Source organism: Adiantum capillus-veneris, chromosome 8 (genome assembly GCF_014529385.1).
Source record: "Adiantum capillus-veneris isolate H3 chromosome 8, ASM1452938v2, whole genome shotgun sequence".
NCBI lineage: Eukaryota > Viridiplantae > Streptophyta > Polypodiopsida > Polypodiales > Pteridaceae > Adiantum > Adiantum capillus-veneris.
This window is the reverse complement of record NC_140938.1, coordinates 101,117,628-101,136,817: the sequence shown is the minus strand read 5'-3', so window position 1 is coordinate 101,136,817 and position 19,190 is coordinate 101,117,628.

The window sequence follows — 19,190 nt, the reverse complement described above, 5'->3', positions numbered from 1 at the left end:
CCCTAGCTTGTAGAGAGTACTTGCAATTAGAGAATAAGGTTCACATTCCTTTAGTAGCTTTTGATATATATCCTCATGAAGCTCCTAAATGGAAAACCATTAACTAAAAAGTTTACAATCTTCTCACTCCATTCAGGCATGGTCTCGACTAGGAATAGGGAAGTATCGGGAAATTCATCATCAACTCCAGTAGGGGCTTCATCATTGGGTATGTGACACAAATGATCAGCCATGACATGCCTTTTATTGGGTCTCACCACCACGATGGTAAAATCAAACTCAAGAAGAATTAATAACCATCGTGTAATTCTTCCCATGGAGCATGGTTTGTTTACTAGATACAACAATGCTAGATGATCCACATAAAAAACAAACTTGTTGGCAAGAAGGTAATAGCAAAAACATTTTATTGCATAAATCATAGATAAAAATTATTGCTCTATTGTGGTGTAGTTCCTCTCAACATCATTCAATTGGCGACTTGCAAAGCTAATGGGGCAGTCCAATTTATGTTCTCCCGGTTGAGCTAAAACAAACCCAATAACAAAGTTTGGTACATCAATATGCAGATGGACAATTATGTTATCCAATCAGGCACTCACAAGATTGGAGCACTTGTCAGGTCCCCTTTTAATAATTCATAGGCATGGTAACACTCCTTGGTCCAATGAAACTCGATAAGAAGCTTGTACAATCGACGAGCTATCTCAACAAAGTTGAAAATAAACCGTCGATAATAACCAACATGCCCCATGAATCTTTGAACTCCCTTATAGTTTGTAGGTGGTGATAAATTAAAAATGACTTTAACTTTGCTTTCATATGTGGAAATCCCATTCTTGGACACAATATGTAGTAAAAATGACTCCATGATTAAACCAAAATTGGCATTTGAAAGGGTTCAATGAGATGCGATGCAATCTGCACCTTTCAAAGACTTTTCGCAAACATGATAGATGTTCTTTCCACAAAGAATAAACACAAAGGTCATCTAAAAAGCTTTGCAAAAATCCCTTAAATATTTCCTAATTTATTAATCTTTGGAATGTAACATGGGAATTAGTTAAGCCAAAAGCCATAACACGAAATGCTAACACTCCGAATTCAGTTATAAAAGTGGTTTTAGCTTGGTCCTCTAGTACAATCATGATTTGATTGTAACTAGAGTACACATCTAAAAAGCTATAAGCTTTGTTTCCTGCAACTCTCTCAAGCATATGTTCCAAATATGGCAAGGGGTAATGGTCTCTTCTAGTGGCAGCATTAACCTTCTTGAAATCCACACACACATTGAGTTTCCCATTCTTTTTTGGCACAATAATTATTGGAGACACCCATTCTGAGTGCTCAATTGGGTATATGAATCCACATTTGGTAAGCTTTTTGAGTTCTTCTTGAATAATCTTTGCATACTTAGGATTCATTGGGTAGGGTCTTTGCTGGAGTGGTTTAGTAGTGCTAATAATTGGAATTGTATGTTGCACTATGGAAGGTGGAACGCCCTTCATGTCATGATATGCCCAAGCAAATATATCCTTGACCTCCTTGAGGAGCTCCTTAAGTACATATTCCATAGTCTCTGTCAGGTCTTGGGCAATGAAAATAGGTTTGGAGTCCTCACTTGGGTCTGCTAACTCTATTTATTTAACTATCATCGGACCATCATGGACTCCATTACTTCCATTGATAGGTGCTCTTTGGGCTTTTTTATACACAACCTTATGCTCCTCCATAGTGTAGGATTTGAAATGATCATGTGTAGGGTGTAAGTCCGTGGGATCTTGTTGTGTTGTGGATTGTGATTTTGCTTCCACTTCCCTTAGTTGTTGAGCTAAATCTTAGTTTTGGCATCTCCTTATAGTACAGCTCAGCTTTGGCTTCTCTACGGTTGCATTGTCAATGGCTTGTGGCCTGCACCACAATTATCTACCAACTTTTGATGAGCATCACATGCCCCTAGATAATTGAGCCATTCTGCGGTAGATTTCTTTTATTTATCCTAGCACGTACATTCACTCGATAACGTTGCCTCTTATATTGCTTACTCCTCTTGTCTAGTTTTTGATTATGGCTGGTCTCTAGTGTAGAGTCGCTAGATGAATCACTACTCGTGTTTTCTTCTCTCCAAGGTAGATTGTCATCTAGGGTACCACTGGGACTTGAATGGTTTGTCCCCACATTTTCACCAGTAATTAACTCAGATTATTTGTCCTCCGAGTCAATTTCAAATGATGATTCCAACTCCAAATCGTGTGGGCTATAGTCTTCTGAGATGCTACCGGTTCCAATGTCAATCAAGCCTTCATCTTGTAGGTAATTAGAAGCTATATGCATTGCTCCTATCATATTTGAAGGTACAATTTGTGGCACTTCTTCTCCCTCAGGTGTTACCCAAGTCATCCCTCTATCTACCCAAGTGTCTATGGTTGCCACTATCCATGTTGTCAGACTCATCCATTGTAGGTAGAACATCCATATAAGGGGAATCTTCCCCAACTTTGGTGTCCTTTTTACATGTGTAACGATACTACAATGGGGCCAAGTGAATTGTTGTGTCAGATCAATGGTCAATTATAAATCTGTTTCCTAGAGGATGTGCTCGACCAGTCAGAAGTTCAACGCCAATGACAGAGACTTGGAACTGTAAGTAGACAAGTTTTTAGACCATTCATATACCATTTTTGCTTCCCTCATGAAAGAACATCCTAAGATCATTTTAGATGACATAGTGTGCTTGGAAAAATCCATAACAATGAAGGTGGGCCTTACCTTGTGTCCAAGGACCTTGATCTTGAGATCTTCTAGCATCCTTAGGTTTAATGATGGTCCCATTGGCCATCTTTATCACTATGTTTGTAGTCCCAAGGTGAGGACTCCCCATAGATTCCTAGCAATTTTTATTTACAATGCTAACCCCAGTGCCACCATCAAGAATTCCCTTCAATTAATCCTTTGGTAGTGATTGGTAGGGTTGCATTTTGGATTCATCGCCTTCAAAGTGCTATCCTAACTTGTTGACAGGTATCTCAACAACAGAGTTCTCATCCATGTTGAGTTGTGGATCTAAAGTTTTCTCCTCTATTGGCACTTCTTTAGACCTATCTATCGGTCAAAATTGTGGTAACCCGACCTTCAGTTCTCCATTGAGGAAAGCTCAAACAGCTCGGAATAGCTCGGGGTCTCCATATAGTTTAGACATGATGGTGGTTCTAACTTTTGAAGCCATGAAATCCATCAATCTAGCAATATTTAACAGAAATTTTTGGACTTCAGTCCCTTGAAATGGCAAAGATGGGATCTCCATTTCTTCAATAGGGTTAAGTAAACCCTCTGTAAATATTCTCTCCAACAAGAAGGGAGTATGCCCACTTCCCAATGACTTAAATTCACTTTCTTCTTGGATGACACTAGGTATGGCTAGTGGTCTATGGTCTTTGTGAGGTTGATTTTGTGTAGGAAACATTGTGTCTGTAATTTGGATCTTCCTAGGTGTTGGTTATAGCTCCTTTGGGTCTCATCTACCCAACTCCTTAATTGCTTGACTCTTTTGATCTCCTCTATAAGGTTTGGGTAAATTCCGATCTTCTTCCTATGTTCCATGGGTTATATTCATTGTGACTCATCATGATCCTCGTTTTTTTCTTTTCTAATGGTCATTTTACTCTCCATAGTCTCACCTAAATCAGAATCATTTTCAACATCGTTCATATTCATGGGATCATCACGAGTCCCTATGTTAGTCTTTGAACTAGGGTTTGACTTTGTTACCTTTTGTGATCTCTTTCTTTGTGCTTTCTTCTTCTTCATGGATTGGGTGATTGACCATGTCTCTTTCTTCAACAATATAAGTTTGGTTTTGGAGCATCAATTGTGTGAGTACATTTACTGGTACCACCTATGTACTTTGTGATGGAGCCTCAGTAATCTCAATTAAGTTCAACGGAGTGATCCTTGGTGCATTTGAATTATTAGGACATCGGGCAATCAAATGATTTATGCCACATCGATTACACATGAGTATTGGCATTGTAGATGTGCCCCCTTGATTTGTATGCACTAGTGTGGCATTCTTTTGTAGTCTAGTAGGACATTCAGCTACACAATGTGGACCTCCACACTCATAGCGTTGAAGAGGTGGTCTCTTGGTAGTGAGATTGATATTTTGGCCTCTTGCTGCAATAGCAGCTACTTGATAAACAGGTTTGACTTGTCCCCAGTAGTCCTCCATGTTGTATTGTGGGCACTCTTCAAATGCATCCATCCGATAAGTAGGGTCTATATCTTCTTCACAGCCTTTGAAACAAGCACTAGATGGCTCACAACCTATATGATTCACATGGGTAACTCTTGGATATGGGACCTACGGTCCTAGCACTGGAGGTGGTAGCGATGTAGCTTGAGCAACATTTTAGGCTCTAAGAACCATGTGTTGCGATAGTTGTTCAACAGGTGGACAGACATCAATGCAGGAACTTGAGGTGAATCTGTCCAGGCCAAGGGTGGTCTATTTTCCATCATACATTTGAGAATATTACAACCCTTATCTTGATGACCGTACCTACCACATTCATTGCAATTCTTGATAAATTTCACTCTAAATGTAGAGCATTCACTAGTGCTATGTGGACCAAAGAAAATTGAGCACCATTGTTGTTCCCTTCTTGGATACATATGATTGTTTTGTGAGGAACGATTATTTCTAAGACTTTCTAGAATGGACTTGGTGAGATCTGCTAAAGTCATCTCAGATATCTTTGGCTCTTTAACAATAGGCTTTATGGTCATGGCTCATGTCCCGATGTGTACAAGCTAGTAGATTTAGGCTCAATAGACACTCTTTCTCCTTGAATCATTAAATTTTCCTCCAATTGGATTGCATTGGTGGTGATTGATTTTCAAATGGTGATACCTCTAATGACTAGGCCATTATAGATATTCTTATGTCATAGTACCCTAATGAATCTATCGAGCAATTGGTTATTATTGAAGTGGTCATTTGGATTACAACAAGAATTCAAATGCTTCAAGTGACTAATAAAGTCCCTCACTGACTCTCCTTCCTCTCGTTGGGCTTTCTGGAGCTGAGATGCTACACCCCAAAGTACTCCCTCTTGTATTTACTCCTTCAAGAAAAGTCTCCTAAGAGTAGGATAGTTCGTGCACTCTTCACTTTGTAGGGTTCTATACCAGTCCCCTGCCTTCCCACTTAGAGTCAAGCTCAAAGATTTGCATTTTTGTAGTTCATTGTGCTCTTCCAGGGAATCACATACGTGCTCAAATACCTCAATATGCTTTCTAACATCCTTATCACCACTGTATTTTAGTGTGAGCTTGGCCACTTGTACTCCCTTACTTCTAGGATTCGTATCAAGTGTGCTACACATATTTGTAGCAATAGATCAACCAATATCTTGAGAAAATGTTTCCAAGTCACCAAAGTGAGCAAGTATAGTGGGGACAGGTGCTCTCGAGACTGCATGTGGAATGGGGATTGGCATTGGGTTAGGCATATGGGTGATCCTCAAGTCCCAATTTGGATACTGTGTTGTGCCATGGAGTGGCCCCAATTTCATATGTGTGGCCCTAGGCATAGAAAACATAGGATATGACATGTAAATACTAGCTGGTATGGCCCCACTAGAATGAGTACTCGGATAGGGTGGTTGTGGAGTGTAGGCTGTTGAAGCTACATTGGTATGAGGGCCCATAGGTACATGTGATTGATGTATACTTGTAGGTATTGTTGTGTGCATTGTGCTACTATGTAGCGGTGCTTTACTCACAAATGAGGTCCAAGGTGTACTTTTTGGTGGGATAGGCATAGTAGTTGTAGATTTTTTGAGGGAAAGATGAGCTAAATTTGGGAATGTAAAATTATTGCTTGTGGGTTTAGAGGGTATTGAGACTCTAGGCCCTAATTGGACGGCACCATGGATGAAATCACAAATCATCCATTCCTTCTTCTCTAAACTTGTGGCCCCAAACGTGGATTGTACCACCTCTAACCACCCCACAAGGTATGTGTAGTCTGTGTACATGTCAGTCAATGTTTCAGTTTGTAGGTCATACTCCCAATTTTTTGTGAGAAATATCCCCTCTAATCTTGGCGTGCTGTAGCTTCCCCTTGAAATGGAATCATTATGGCTCCCCATCGCCTGACCCTCTATGACTGCTATCTTGGGAGCACTCGTTTGCTCGGCTAGCATGGTTGTTGTTATAGGGGTCTTTTCTTTCATGTCTTGGATTTGTTGTAGCATTCGTATGTTCTCAATTTTCCTCTTCCTTGTTGCTTGCATATATCATTCGATCTCTTGGACGGACTTCAGCAAGACTCCTACCATCTAGTAGTAGAACCTCAGGGGGTGATGGCTCAGTAGGGTCTTTAATGAACGGAGTAGGTAGGATGTCAACATGGGCACCCTTGGGAAGTACAAGGTGTACTACTTGTGGGATCCAAAAGGGTGGCTCAACTAAAGGTCTCTTTTAAGAAGCTAAACTCGCTAGACCCGTGCCGTGTGGCAAAGGCATGTCTGTCTTGACTTGACATTTCAAGGTTTTGTATAGGATATCCCTCCATGGTTGTTGTCAGAGGAGATGTTACTAGATGTGATATGAGGGTCTTGAGTTGCACTACCGTGGGTCCGAGCCGAAGGCCTCGAACCTAACGTGGATGGATAATGGGTTCTTGTGCAATTCAAGGCACCTCTAATGGATCGGACTCTATCGCTCGTCCAGAGTGCAAATACATGTGAGGCACGTATCCCAAATGTGTTAAGTGACGAGTACTCTAAGAGGTCTCGCCCACTAGAGATTTTGGTCGTTTTACTTGGTTTTGTTTGTTTTGTATTTTTTTAAAAACCCGTTTTTATGTGTTTGAGACGGAATAGGTCTTGTGATAGCTCGAAACGAGCGTATCGTTCAGTGAAATTTGGCATGCTTTAAAACACACTGACCTCTAGACTTGGGGTATATATATAGTATGAGGTACTCTATTCCTTCACTTGAAAGGAAGCTATGGAGGTCTCCTCTTCCAATATATATATATATATGTATGTATCTATCTATCTATCTATCTATCTATCTATCTATATCTATATCTATCTATATATATATATATATATATATATCAGAGATCGAGACGGAGGTCGAGGCCGGGGCTAATGGGGTCTTTTCTTTTCCAAACACTCAAGGGCTAGCCATAGTCATTATTGTTTTTTCAATTCAAAGACTGTTTGTGCGTTCTGGTTTTTCTGCTTTTTTCCCTTTTTCTTTTTCTGTTTTGTTAAAGTTGTGAAAACGTTCAACTTTGCTTCCAGTGTAAGAAGCAAGGGTTACTTGTACATTGGTGGGAAGGTGTTTTGGTTTCAAGATCCACCACTTGTCCAACCTTGCTTCCATAGAGAAGCAAGGGTTGGACATTAAGATTTGTAGTTTAATCAAAGAAAGGTTAGAAGCTAAACCTTCTCTTGAAGAGAGAGCTCTTCTCTTTAGAGAGAGAGAAATTCACACGGCACAACAAAAGAGCTGCAGGAGCTTATATTATGCATGGCACACATATTCAAAAACTTAACCACAAAAATATGAGTGTATAATTAATGATTAGATGGATCAAAACAAGACTGCCATTTCTTGATTACGTATTGCTCCCTAAGGGTGTGAATTCAGGATACATTTTGGAGGTGGCATTGATAGGTATGATAACTCATGGACATGGAGAAGGTCATTACGGACACTTTGTCTAGATTGGTTTGTGGCTAGCTAATCCAAATCTTACATATGGCTTAGTTGCTAATTGTTTACATAACCTAGAGAGGATAGATAATCATCCTCTTGGTGATCTAGTAACAAATGGGCTTCCAAGGAGCAGTGTCTCACTACTACATGCTTTGAAATCAAGGGATGCTTTGAACTACCACACCTTGTGTGATGGAAAAGAGCCCATTGTGCAACCACCAAAAATTGCAGAAGAGGAATTAAGGTCAAAATTTTGAAAGCTACCAGAGAGCTTGCTACTACGGCTAGATACTTTTGTAGGGGAAAATAGAAATTGATATCTATTTGCCTATTTGTCAATGCTTGTTTCAAGAGGGGCTTTCAAAACCATTCAGGTAGGATTTTTGATGGTCTGGCATGCACATGAGGACATAGATTCCATGTTTAGTAGGTTTTCATAGAAGTTGAGAGTAACCCAAACATACACTTTTTTGCATTTGATGGATACATTATGAAATAGATCATCATCATCTCCAGGTCCATTTCTTCTTACAAAGGTTTTTGATTTCAAGCTTCATTGTGATGGTTATCTTTGTGATGGACAAGACATACTTGTTGGCCATTCCAAAATACTTCAATTTAGTTTTTTTATGCAAGATAAGACACCAATGATGCAATATAAAGCACATGTAGGTGTGTCAAGTTGGAGTGGAAGTATTTGTCTTTGGAGAACTGATACAGAAGGCAAACCAATGTTACCACATGGAGATCCACCTTTGGTACCAATGGCAGAGTATGTCAAGGCTCATGAAGGAGTGATTTCAGGGATGAAGAATTATATAAGGTTCTGGAAAAGTTTAGGGAATGGTTCAAGTGTGCCATAATATTATAGATGTGTGATAGATTTTTGGAGTAAGGTAATTGATGAGATTGGAAAAGAAATTATATTAGAGGGAGTCTTGTATGAAAATTTTTGGCCAAAAACTCAAGAATCTTCTTTCCTACAGAGCACTACAATGAGTTTACAATAGGAAGCATAAAGACTCCTTGGCTTTGAAGAGTTGAATGATCATTTTTTTGGTCCTCAACAAGATAGACCAAGGGAATAGTTTGAACCTATGAGATATATGCACCAAGGTGACTTTGTTATGTTAGTTCCAAGTGACACAGAAATCTACTTGGTTTGGTTTGCAATGGATTTATTCGACATTGATAATGAGTGTTATGGCATAAGCCGGTGTGTGCCATATGTTACACCTTGGCCATATTGGATGGTCTTGAACCTTAGAGGGGATGCCAAGGGGTGTGGCTCATGAGGAACGAGGGGACACTACAAACCTATAAGAATGGGCTCTTGGGACCTTTGTATTCATTCAACAATAACCAATCTAATCAGTTATGGCTGCAGACGTGAACATCTATCTCTCTCTTTCCCATTGTCTCTCTCTCTAATGCTGTGCGATGCTCCTCTCTCTTGCATTTCTGTGAGCACAGTCTCGTAATAGGCAGCCATGCCTATTACACTTGGCGACCACGGGATTCTTTCTCGCGACCTACTATGAGGGCGATGAAGTTGGTGAGCGCTGTGATTGGGAAAAATGGCGACCCAGATCTGCTGCGGAGGCAAAGGCGGTTGTGGCCCCTACTGAGAAGAGTACATGCTGATAAGGGCGCCACTGATGAAGAAACGGTTGCATAGGTGAGCGCGGGATAGTGCATGAGATGGGGGGGTAATGTCGCTGGTTGCAGGACATTCAGAGAATGAGTCCACGACCTTGTCGTGCATGAAAGGAGGTACGCATTGGTTCAGCATTGCAGAAGATGGAGAGCCGCGGAACCACCATGTGGCAGGCGGGACTGAGATAAGAGGTCGCCATACTGGTAGGCCAGGCTACTACCGGTTGCAGCAAGGCATCGCGTGTTGGAGAGCGGAGCCGCTAGAAAATGAAGAGTCTCCTTACAGGCAGAAAACGAGCAATAGGTTGGCTGCCATTTGCAGAGGAGAGAGAACGAAGCCATAGCCTCGAGCATCCCAGGGGGGGGGAGAGGACCCTGTGCTGTGAAATGAGTAGAAGAAAATGGACCAGATTGGAGAAAAAATGGGGATCGATGCAGGTGAAGATGCCCTTGCAAGGTGTAGTGCCACATTGACGGAGACCTATCAGTCAATTGGTGAAGGTTGAAGCAGAGTAAAACGAGTAATTAGAGGATCCTTTGTGCATGTTGGGAGCATCTTTCCAGAGAGGAAAAGAAGGAACGCAGTGTCTCTGACAAGAGAGAGAGGGACATGCGGCATCGTACATGCAACTACATTTGCAGATAGGCATGCTCTTCAACAGGAGGCAGTCGAGCCGTGACTGTGACTGTGGCACGCAAGTCTAATCAGAAAGCAACCCTGACCTTGTGTAGACGGGAGAAGCAGAGGGCGGTCTGCGAAGAATGTAGGTGCCGAGCGTGCAGATAAATGGAATGAAGCTGAGCGTGCATCCACAGGAGCTATAAAAGCAATGGAGCATCTGTGTGGTCAGCGGGCATTATGGCATGTTTGCAAGTGCAGTCAAGGTGACCACCGCAGTCACTGAACTGTTTGCAAGTGCAGTCACCGAACTTCAAAGTGCTGCGGGGTATTTAATATGACTTTCCAGAATGATGTGGAAGTTTGTGAAGAGTGCAGCATCGGTGAGGATGAAGTTAATGCGGCTGCATGTTTATGGCTAACTGGTGCGGATCATGTTCGTCCGATGGACTGTAGGGGATACCTTTGGTGCAGATCATGTTCGTCCCGACGGAATGCAAGGGATGCCTTTGCATGCAGTGTTAAATGGAAAGAATCTAGTTTCACATGCGGGTGATGATGCTGCATTGCGGGGTTCATCCAGCATGTGGGAAGTTTAGGCATAGTCACAGTATGAGTTCTCTTTAGATTGCGGCTTTGAATTATCATGAAGGCAGGAAGATGATTGCGGTGTGTGAGGGGCGGATGATTGCAACAAGTTTCAAATGGATGCGGACTTGTTGATGCGGTCATACCTGCGGATTCCAGCAAATAATCATTACTATGGTGGGATTATACTAAACCTCGTTTTTTGTCGAGCACTGCTGTGGTGTCCAAGAGATGAAGAATGATGCGGTTATGGGGACATACCAGATCAAAGATCGGATGGAGCGCCTTTATCTGACATCTAATTCATGTAAGGAGGCTTTGCAACTTGTTGCGGTGATGTGGCGAAAACGATAATGATGGATTATGAATTGGTTGCTGGAGCTTCATCAAGTACTTTATTTCATTACATCACTTCTTGCACTTGGGGTACTCTGCCTTGGCTATGCCTAAAACGTTTTGTAAAAAATCGTTTAAAACAAAGCACATGCACATAAGGCACTTGACTTCTAACCAAGGGACTCATGAACAATGTGAGTCCGCACATGTCCACCATGAGTGCCAAGTGTTATGGCATAAGCCGGTGTGTGCCATATGTTACACCTTGGCCATATTGGATGGTCTTGAACCTTAGAGGGGATGCCAAGGGGTGTGGCTCATGAGGAGCGAGGGGACACTACAAACCTATAAGAATGGGCTCTTGGGACCTTTGTATTCATTCAACAATAACCAATCTTATCAGTTATGGCTGCAGATGTGAACATCTATCTCTCTCTTTCTCATTTTCTCTCTCTCTAATGCTGTGCGGTGCTCCTCTCTCTTGCATTTCTGTGAGCATAGTCTCGTAATAGGCAGCCATGCCTATTACAATGAGCCTACATCACGAAACTACACAAAAATTTTGATTCAATATTGAGCACCTTGCACGAGAAAGAGTGGAATGACAGATGCTCAATCTTACACTAACTATTGGTGGGTTGCAACTATAAGGACCCACAAGTGTGGGTAACGGTAGATGCAATTGTTTGGTTCTGGAGACCCAACAAAGAAGGACCATTTTATAGACTTAAGATCCCATAAAGGCATGCTCTAAAAGACAAAGCAGGCCTTGGTCATGCACATCAATCACGCTTGGATCAAATTTTGGATATGGTATCAAATTTTCCATAGATTATGTGCAGCTTCTATTAAGAGTGTAATAATAAATTTTGAAAAAAGGGTCTTTAATTGTACCTTTCTTTATTTTATTTAACAAATAACCGTTCTTCAAATTCATGTTTTGTGCGTACTCTTTGACTTCTGTTGTTTATCAACACCACAATCCTATAATATTTTCACTCTTTTACCAACCATACATCAACAACTTATCTCATTTTTTCCCATTCTAAGTGGGAAATTCCCAAATTACATGAATTTGGTCGATTTGGAGATTTTCGTGATGCAAGATTTCTACCAAAATACCTAATATGGTCTTGTAATGAAGATTCCAGCAATTTAAATATTTCCTTCCTAGTATTCAAAGGTGGCAAACGAGACGATCTTGATGTACACATCCAAGCCTTTGAATAATATGCAGAGTTTAAAGACATCAATGAAGATGAATGGGGAGAATATTTTCCAGAGACTCTAAAGGAGACAGCCTGCAAATGGTATTACCATTACCCAACTTGCCGATGTAAATCATATAAAGCTTATTAAGGCCTTAATGATGGACTATTTAGATAATAGGGGACATGAAGACATTACGTGCAAGCTTGATAAGATCAAGGAAGGGAAGTTGTCAGTCAAGAGCTATGTTGAGAAAATCAAAGAACTAACTAGAGAACTACAAGAACCTCCCTCTAAGAAAATAACGAGAGCGTGGTTTTTAAATGGCTTTAGAAGTAAGAAACTGAGAGAGTACAAAGTACCAACACCAACCAAGAAGCTCAATGATCTTGTATAGAGAGCATTGAAATTGGAGAAACAAGCTAAGAAGTAAAAGAGACATAAGAGAAGACAATCCATTGACAATGAGTCTACTACTGAAGCAAGTTTTGGTTCTAGTTCTAGCTTCAATTTGTCTGAAAGTGAATTAGATGACAAGGGTAAGGGGAAAAAGAAAGGTTCATGGACTAGAAAGATAGAGATGTCCAAACAGATAGGTGAGATTTCAAAAACAAGACCCTCGCTCAAGAAGACAGAGATTTGGTGTTAGAAGTGTAAATCAGCAAACTACTAAATCTAAGAAATGGGAGAAATATAGGGCGGTCTAGAATTCTAAGAGCAAGGAAAAGTTAGAGGACAAATGGCAGGAGAAAATCTATCCAAGAAGCTGCAAGAACAATCGGAATGTTCTCAAGCCCAAGACCGAGGCCTCAAGGCAAGTCCTAAGATCATCAACCAAAAGTGTATGTGAAGAGTGAATTCACCTCGAGTTAAGAGATACTTCACATTGAAGGGAAATTTTAAAGTACACATTAAAATTGAAAATCTTGCACCCAAGCATAATTTCTTGCAATGTATGTCACTACATCCATCATTAAGGAGGATAATGTGGTTGTGCTATTGTACGAAGTCCATAAACTGGCCTTGGAGAGTCTTCAAGTGCAAAGACCACTCCAAGGCACCATGGGGAAATTTCAAAATTCACTTTGAGGGGAGGGAAAATCGGCAACAACATCATTATCATATGCATCACTAGCTCTTTTGTATCAATATTTTTGCATTGCACTTGTTTTTTCAATAAAGCTCAAGAAAAATCTATGGAGACATGGCACAAACAAGGTACGGATAGAAGACTCCAAGAATGGAATGAATAAAAGGGTGGAGGACAAGCTTGTTTCCAGAATCCAAGATGAAGATTGTAGCCTCTCTCCTTCAAGGGGAGATTTTTTTGTTATCCTTTGTGGATCTTGTTAAGTATGGAGCCTGATTTACCCCTTGTAATTTTCTGTGGTAAAAACGCACATTTGTAAGGCCCCCATTATGAGGAGAAGCCATCGTGCGTGAAGGAAAATCACTCGCCGGAAACCAAAATTTTCACGGCCAAAAATCAGGGGCAACTTTTTCCTTCGCTAGAATATGCCTTTTTGCCAAAATATTATGGCCAGACGGCGACCGGAAAGTGGTCGAAAAAGACCGGTTGATTGGTCAGTGGCCAATAGTCAATGGCGAGTGGCCGGTGGTCGGAAGTCAATAGCAAGTGGCCGGTGGATGAATTCAAAAGTGGACTTGTCTTTTCAAGGGAGGCCACACATGGGCGGATTGGAGGGTCCGATTTGGACTTATCTACACAAGGGCGACTACACATGGCTGCCTCTCATGAGAGAGGGCAGCCCTTTTGGCCTATAAAAGGAGGCCATTTCTACACACATTTCATAGTGTGAAGTTGATGCAACAAGGTGAGTGTGAGGTGGTGAGAGTGAAGCAAGGCGAGAGCTCTATTAAGGGTATGATCCCTTTGTAAAATAATTCTTCTTTTGAAGTACTAAAGCCACTGAGTGGCTGCTTTCCCGTGGATGTAGCCCACATTGGGTGAACCATGTATATCGTGTGTACTCTCTCTCTCTCTCTCTACCCTATAATCTTGTGTGTGTGAAATCTATCTCTCTCCATTAAGTAATCTACTCAAATATCTATTTAGCTATGTCATATTTCCTAACAACTGGTATCAGAGCAAGGTTTGCTCGTAGCTAAATTATCTCAAGGAAAGGATTCCTTGAATTGAGTGGGAATTATGGTGGAGGAAGGGAAGCTCAAGATTGAGAAGTTCAACGGCAAAAACTACCAACATTGGAAGATGCAGATTGAAGACTATCTCTACTAGAAGGACCTCTATTTTCCACTAGGTGGTCTTGCGAAGAATCCCGCAACAATGGCAAATGAAGCATGGATTGTCCTTGATTGAAAGGCACTGAAAACAATCCGGTTAAGCTTGGCGTCAACGGCGGCCTTTAATATATCGGAGATGAAGACCACGGAGGACTTGATGGAGTCACTTGATGACTTCTACGAGAAACCATCGGCATCCAATAAGGTATTTCTTATGAAGGGCTTGTTCAATCTAAAGATGTTAGAGAATGGCTCAGTCGCAGAACACCTAAATGACTTTAACACAAACATAAGTCAACTTCAATCGATGAAATCAATTTCGATGATGAAGTGCAAGCTCTCCTTATACTATCATCTCTACCGGATAGTTGGGACAACCTTGTGATGGCTGTAAGTAATTCTATCTCTGGCACAAATACTCTTAAGTTTGATGATGTTGTGGGTGTTCTCCTAAGCGAGGAAATGCAAAGGAGAAGCACAAGAAAATCATCAAGTGCTGCACTATCAGTGGAAACAAGAGGAAGTCCTAAGGAGAGGTTCAAAAACCAAAAGGGTCGTGATCGCTCAAGGTGGAGCAAGTCGCGCACAAAGTCAGTTCTTGAATGTTGGAACTACGGCAAGAAGGGCCACGTCAAGAAGGATTGCTGGTCCAAGAAGAAGAAGGAGACAAAGTCTCAAGACAACAAGCCAACATCGGAGGCCAATGTGGCAGGTAAAGTAGAGCAAGATGCTCTAATTCTCTCATTAGACAATGTGTCTAATTCCTGGATAGTAGATTCCGGGGCTTCATTCCATGCGACACCACACAAGTAACATTTCCAAGATTAATCCAAAGGTAATTTTGGGTATGTATACTTGGGAGATGATGAAGCTTGTGATTTCGGCAAAGGTACAGTTTCTGTCAAAACTGCTAACGGAAATGAATGGAAGCTTAAAGATGTTAGGCATGTTCCTTCTCTTCGCAAAAATTTGATCTCTACAGGACAATTGGACGATGAAGGTCACAACATTGCATTTGGAAACAAACGGTGGAAGATCTCAAAGGGATCTTTGGTGGTTGCCAAGGGAGAAAAGGTCGGACACTTTACTTGTGTACTGTTAGCATGCAACCTTCAGCTTCTGCAACAACTACAGAAGTTTATAGTGCGGTGTGGCACTACCGGCTTGGGCATATGAGTACCAAAGGAATGCAAATCCTTCAAACAAAGAAGCTTCTACCAAGTTTGAAAGAAGTAGACTTAGAGTTCTGTGAAGATTGTGTTTATGGTAAACAAAAGAGGATAAAATTTCAAAAATCAAGAAATGAAAGAAAAAATAAAAAACTTGAGTTGGTTCATTCTGACGTTTGGGGTCCTCCAAGTACACCATCACTTGGTGGCTCATTGTACTATGTAACATTCATAGACGATGCGACTAAGAAAACATGGGTTGATGTAATGAAGAATAAATACGATGTGTTTTCCATATTTCAAAGGTGGAAAGCCTTCATGGAGAATGAAACAGGTACTAAGGTTAAATGCCTCAGATCCGACAATGGAGGAGAATATTGCAGCCAAGCTTTTGAAAGCTTTTGTGCTAGAAATGGCATTCGGAGGCAAACAACAACCCCAAGGACACCTCAACAAAATGGCATTTCTTAAAGGATGAACAGGACAATCATGGAGCGGGCACGAAGCATGCGGCTACATGCAGGCCTACCGCTTGAGCTTTGGGCGGAAGATGTAAGTACGTTTGTGTACTTAATCAATCGGTCACCCTCAACGGCATTGGATGGGGGAGTTCCAGAAGAGGCATGGACATGTAAACCGGTGAATTATGCATTTCTCAAAGTGTTTGGGTATGAGTCTTTCATGCACATAGATAGAAGCCTAAGATCAAAGCTAGATGCAAAGTCCAAAAAGTGTTTCTTCATTGGCTATGGAGAAGGTGACTTTGGGTATCGCCTATGGACTCCTGAAGATGGTAAAATCTTAAGGAATAGGGATGTAATTCTTAACGAACAAAATATGTACAAAGATTGCTTGGAAAGAAAACAAACAAAAGAAACAGGTGATGAGTACATGGAGCTTGAGGATGGTGAAGACTCAAGGACTGCAAACGAGGACAATGTGCAACAACGTCAACCAATTGAGGAGCCTCAACCTATTCCCCAAAGATCTACAAGAGCATGTAGACCTCCATAAAGGTTTGTTCCTTCCTTCAACCATCTCTTGATCTCAGATTATGGAGAGCCAGAATCATACGAAGAAGCTATGCAACATGAATCCAAAGAAGAATGGATGAAGAGCATACAAGTGGAGATGGACTCACTACATCGCAACCAAAAATGGGAGTTGGTTGAGTTGCCTAAAGGTGAGCGGGCACTTCAAAACAAATGGGTGTACAAGGTGAAGGAAGAAGAAGGTGGGAAGAAAAGGTACAAGTCTAGGCTTGTGGTAAAAGGGTTTTCTCAAAAGAAAGGTATTGACTTCAATGAAATATTTTCTCCTGTTGTAAAAATGAGCTCAATCAGGCTTGTCTTAAGCCTTGTGGCTGCTCATGATCTAAATCTCGAGCAAATGGATGTAAATACGGCATTCCCTCACGGTGACTTAGAGAAGGAAATCTACATGCTTCAACCAAAGGGGTATGAAGTAAAAGGTAAGGAGAAAATGGTTTGCAGATTAAAGAAGATCTTGTATGGTTTAAAACAAGTATCAAGACAATGGTACTTGAAGTTTGATCTATGGATGTTGAATCATGGATTCACAACATGCAACTCAGATCACTGCGTCTACACAAAGAGTTTGGGAGATGGGAAATTCATCATCCTAATGTTGTATGTTGATGACATGTTGATTGCAAGTGCTAACATGCAGGACATCAAAGACCTAAAAGAGGAGCTGTCTAAATATTTTTCAATGAAAGATTTAGGTGCTGCAAAGAGGATACTTGGTATGAAAATATCAAGGGAAAGGATGAAGAAGACAATAAAGCTATCTCAAGAGGATTACTGTTGGAATTAGGGTTGCAGAGAAACACACACAGCTTGGAGAAGACGAAGGAAGCTCAAGGCACACAATAGAGAGTGTTTTACTTAGTGTGCAATGGAACAATTGATAGCCCTAGAGTGATGGGCGTATATACAATGCACGGGGGAAAAAACCTCCTAAAGAGGGAAAAAATGCCCCGGCGGTCCTAGTGTGTTCACACACATCACTACCACATGTATAAGGTAACAAATCCCCCCTGGAGTGATGCGGTGAACGAGAGCTGGCACATGAGTAAAGGGAAGTGCCATGCCCTGAGGACATGATCAGTCCACAAAGGGGAGTAAGCCCAAAGCTTTGCGGAAAGCTTCAAGCTTCTCACGAGACAATGCCTTTGTGAAAAGATCTGCAAGGTTGTCCTGTGTTGGCACATAAGCCAAGATGATCTCTCCTGCTGAGAGCCTCTCCCTGACATAGTGGTAATGCACCTCAATGTGCTTTGTGCGAGCATGAAAAACTGGGTTCCTCGGAATTGCCAATGCGCTCTGACTGTCAGTGTAGATAGTGTTGGCAGTGTCGTGTCCAACACCCAAATCAGCCGTAAGGCGTCTGAGCCATACACACTCAACCGTAGATGTGAAGACTGCCCTGTACTCAGCCTCACAACTCGACGTGGCCACAATAGGTTGCTTCTTGCTCAACCATGATATACATGAACTGCCAAGCATGAAACAAAAACCACTTGTGGACACTCGCGTGTCAAAACAACCAGCCCAATCTGAGTCCGAAAAAGCATGTAAGTTTGGCGGCAATGATCCCCCTTGGGATAAAACCACTTGTTTGGACACTCGCGTGTCAAAACAACCAGCCCAATCTGAGTCCGAAAAAGCATGTAAGTCTGGCGGCAATGATCCCCCTTGGGATAAAACAAGCCAAGATGTAAAGTGCCACTAAGGTAGCGGAAAATTCTCTTGACAGCCTGCCAATGCTTCGACCCTGGGCTATGCATAAATATGCTGACCTGTGAGACTGCAAACTGAATATCCGGCCTCGTGTTGCATACATAAATGAGACAGCCAACAGCAGTTTGGTAAAGAGTGACATTAGCAGGATCACCAGCATCATGTAGACTCAACTTCAAACCTGTTTCCATGGGAGTGGCAATAGGTTTGCAATCCTCAAGTCCAAACTTACATAACAATGTCTCTATGTAACTTTTCTGACACAAGGCAATACCACCATCACACTGCTTAAACTGTATACCCAAATAATGATGCAACAACCCCAAATCTTTCATCTTGAAAGTAGCATTCAAATCAGCCTTAAATTCAGCAATATGTCTCTCATTTGGTCCAGTGATTAGCAAATCATCAACATAAAGAACCACAATGAGAAGTACATCACCCTCACGCTTTACATACAATGTGCTTTCTGTTGGACTGTTATGAAAGCCTTGTTTGACCAAATGAGTGTCAGCTTTCTGATACCAAGCACGAGGAGATTGCTTCAACCCATTTGTCCTCTTGTCCTTTTATAACAAAACCGCGAGGATGCGTTACATAAACTTCCTCAAATATGTCACCATTCAAGAAAGCAGTAACAATGTCTGATTGATGTACATCCCAACCAAAATTAGTTGCCAATGCACATAGAAAACGCACAGTAGTCATACGACAAGTGGGAGAAAAAGTCTCTTCATAATCTATGCCTTTTTGCTGTGCATAACCCTTTGCAACAAGTCGAGCTTTATGGCGATCGATCTCACCATCCGGCTTGCGTTTCAACTTGTAAACCCACTTCGTACCAATGGCCTT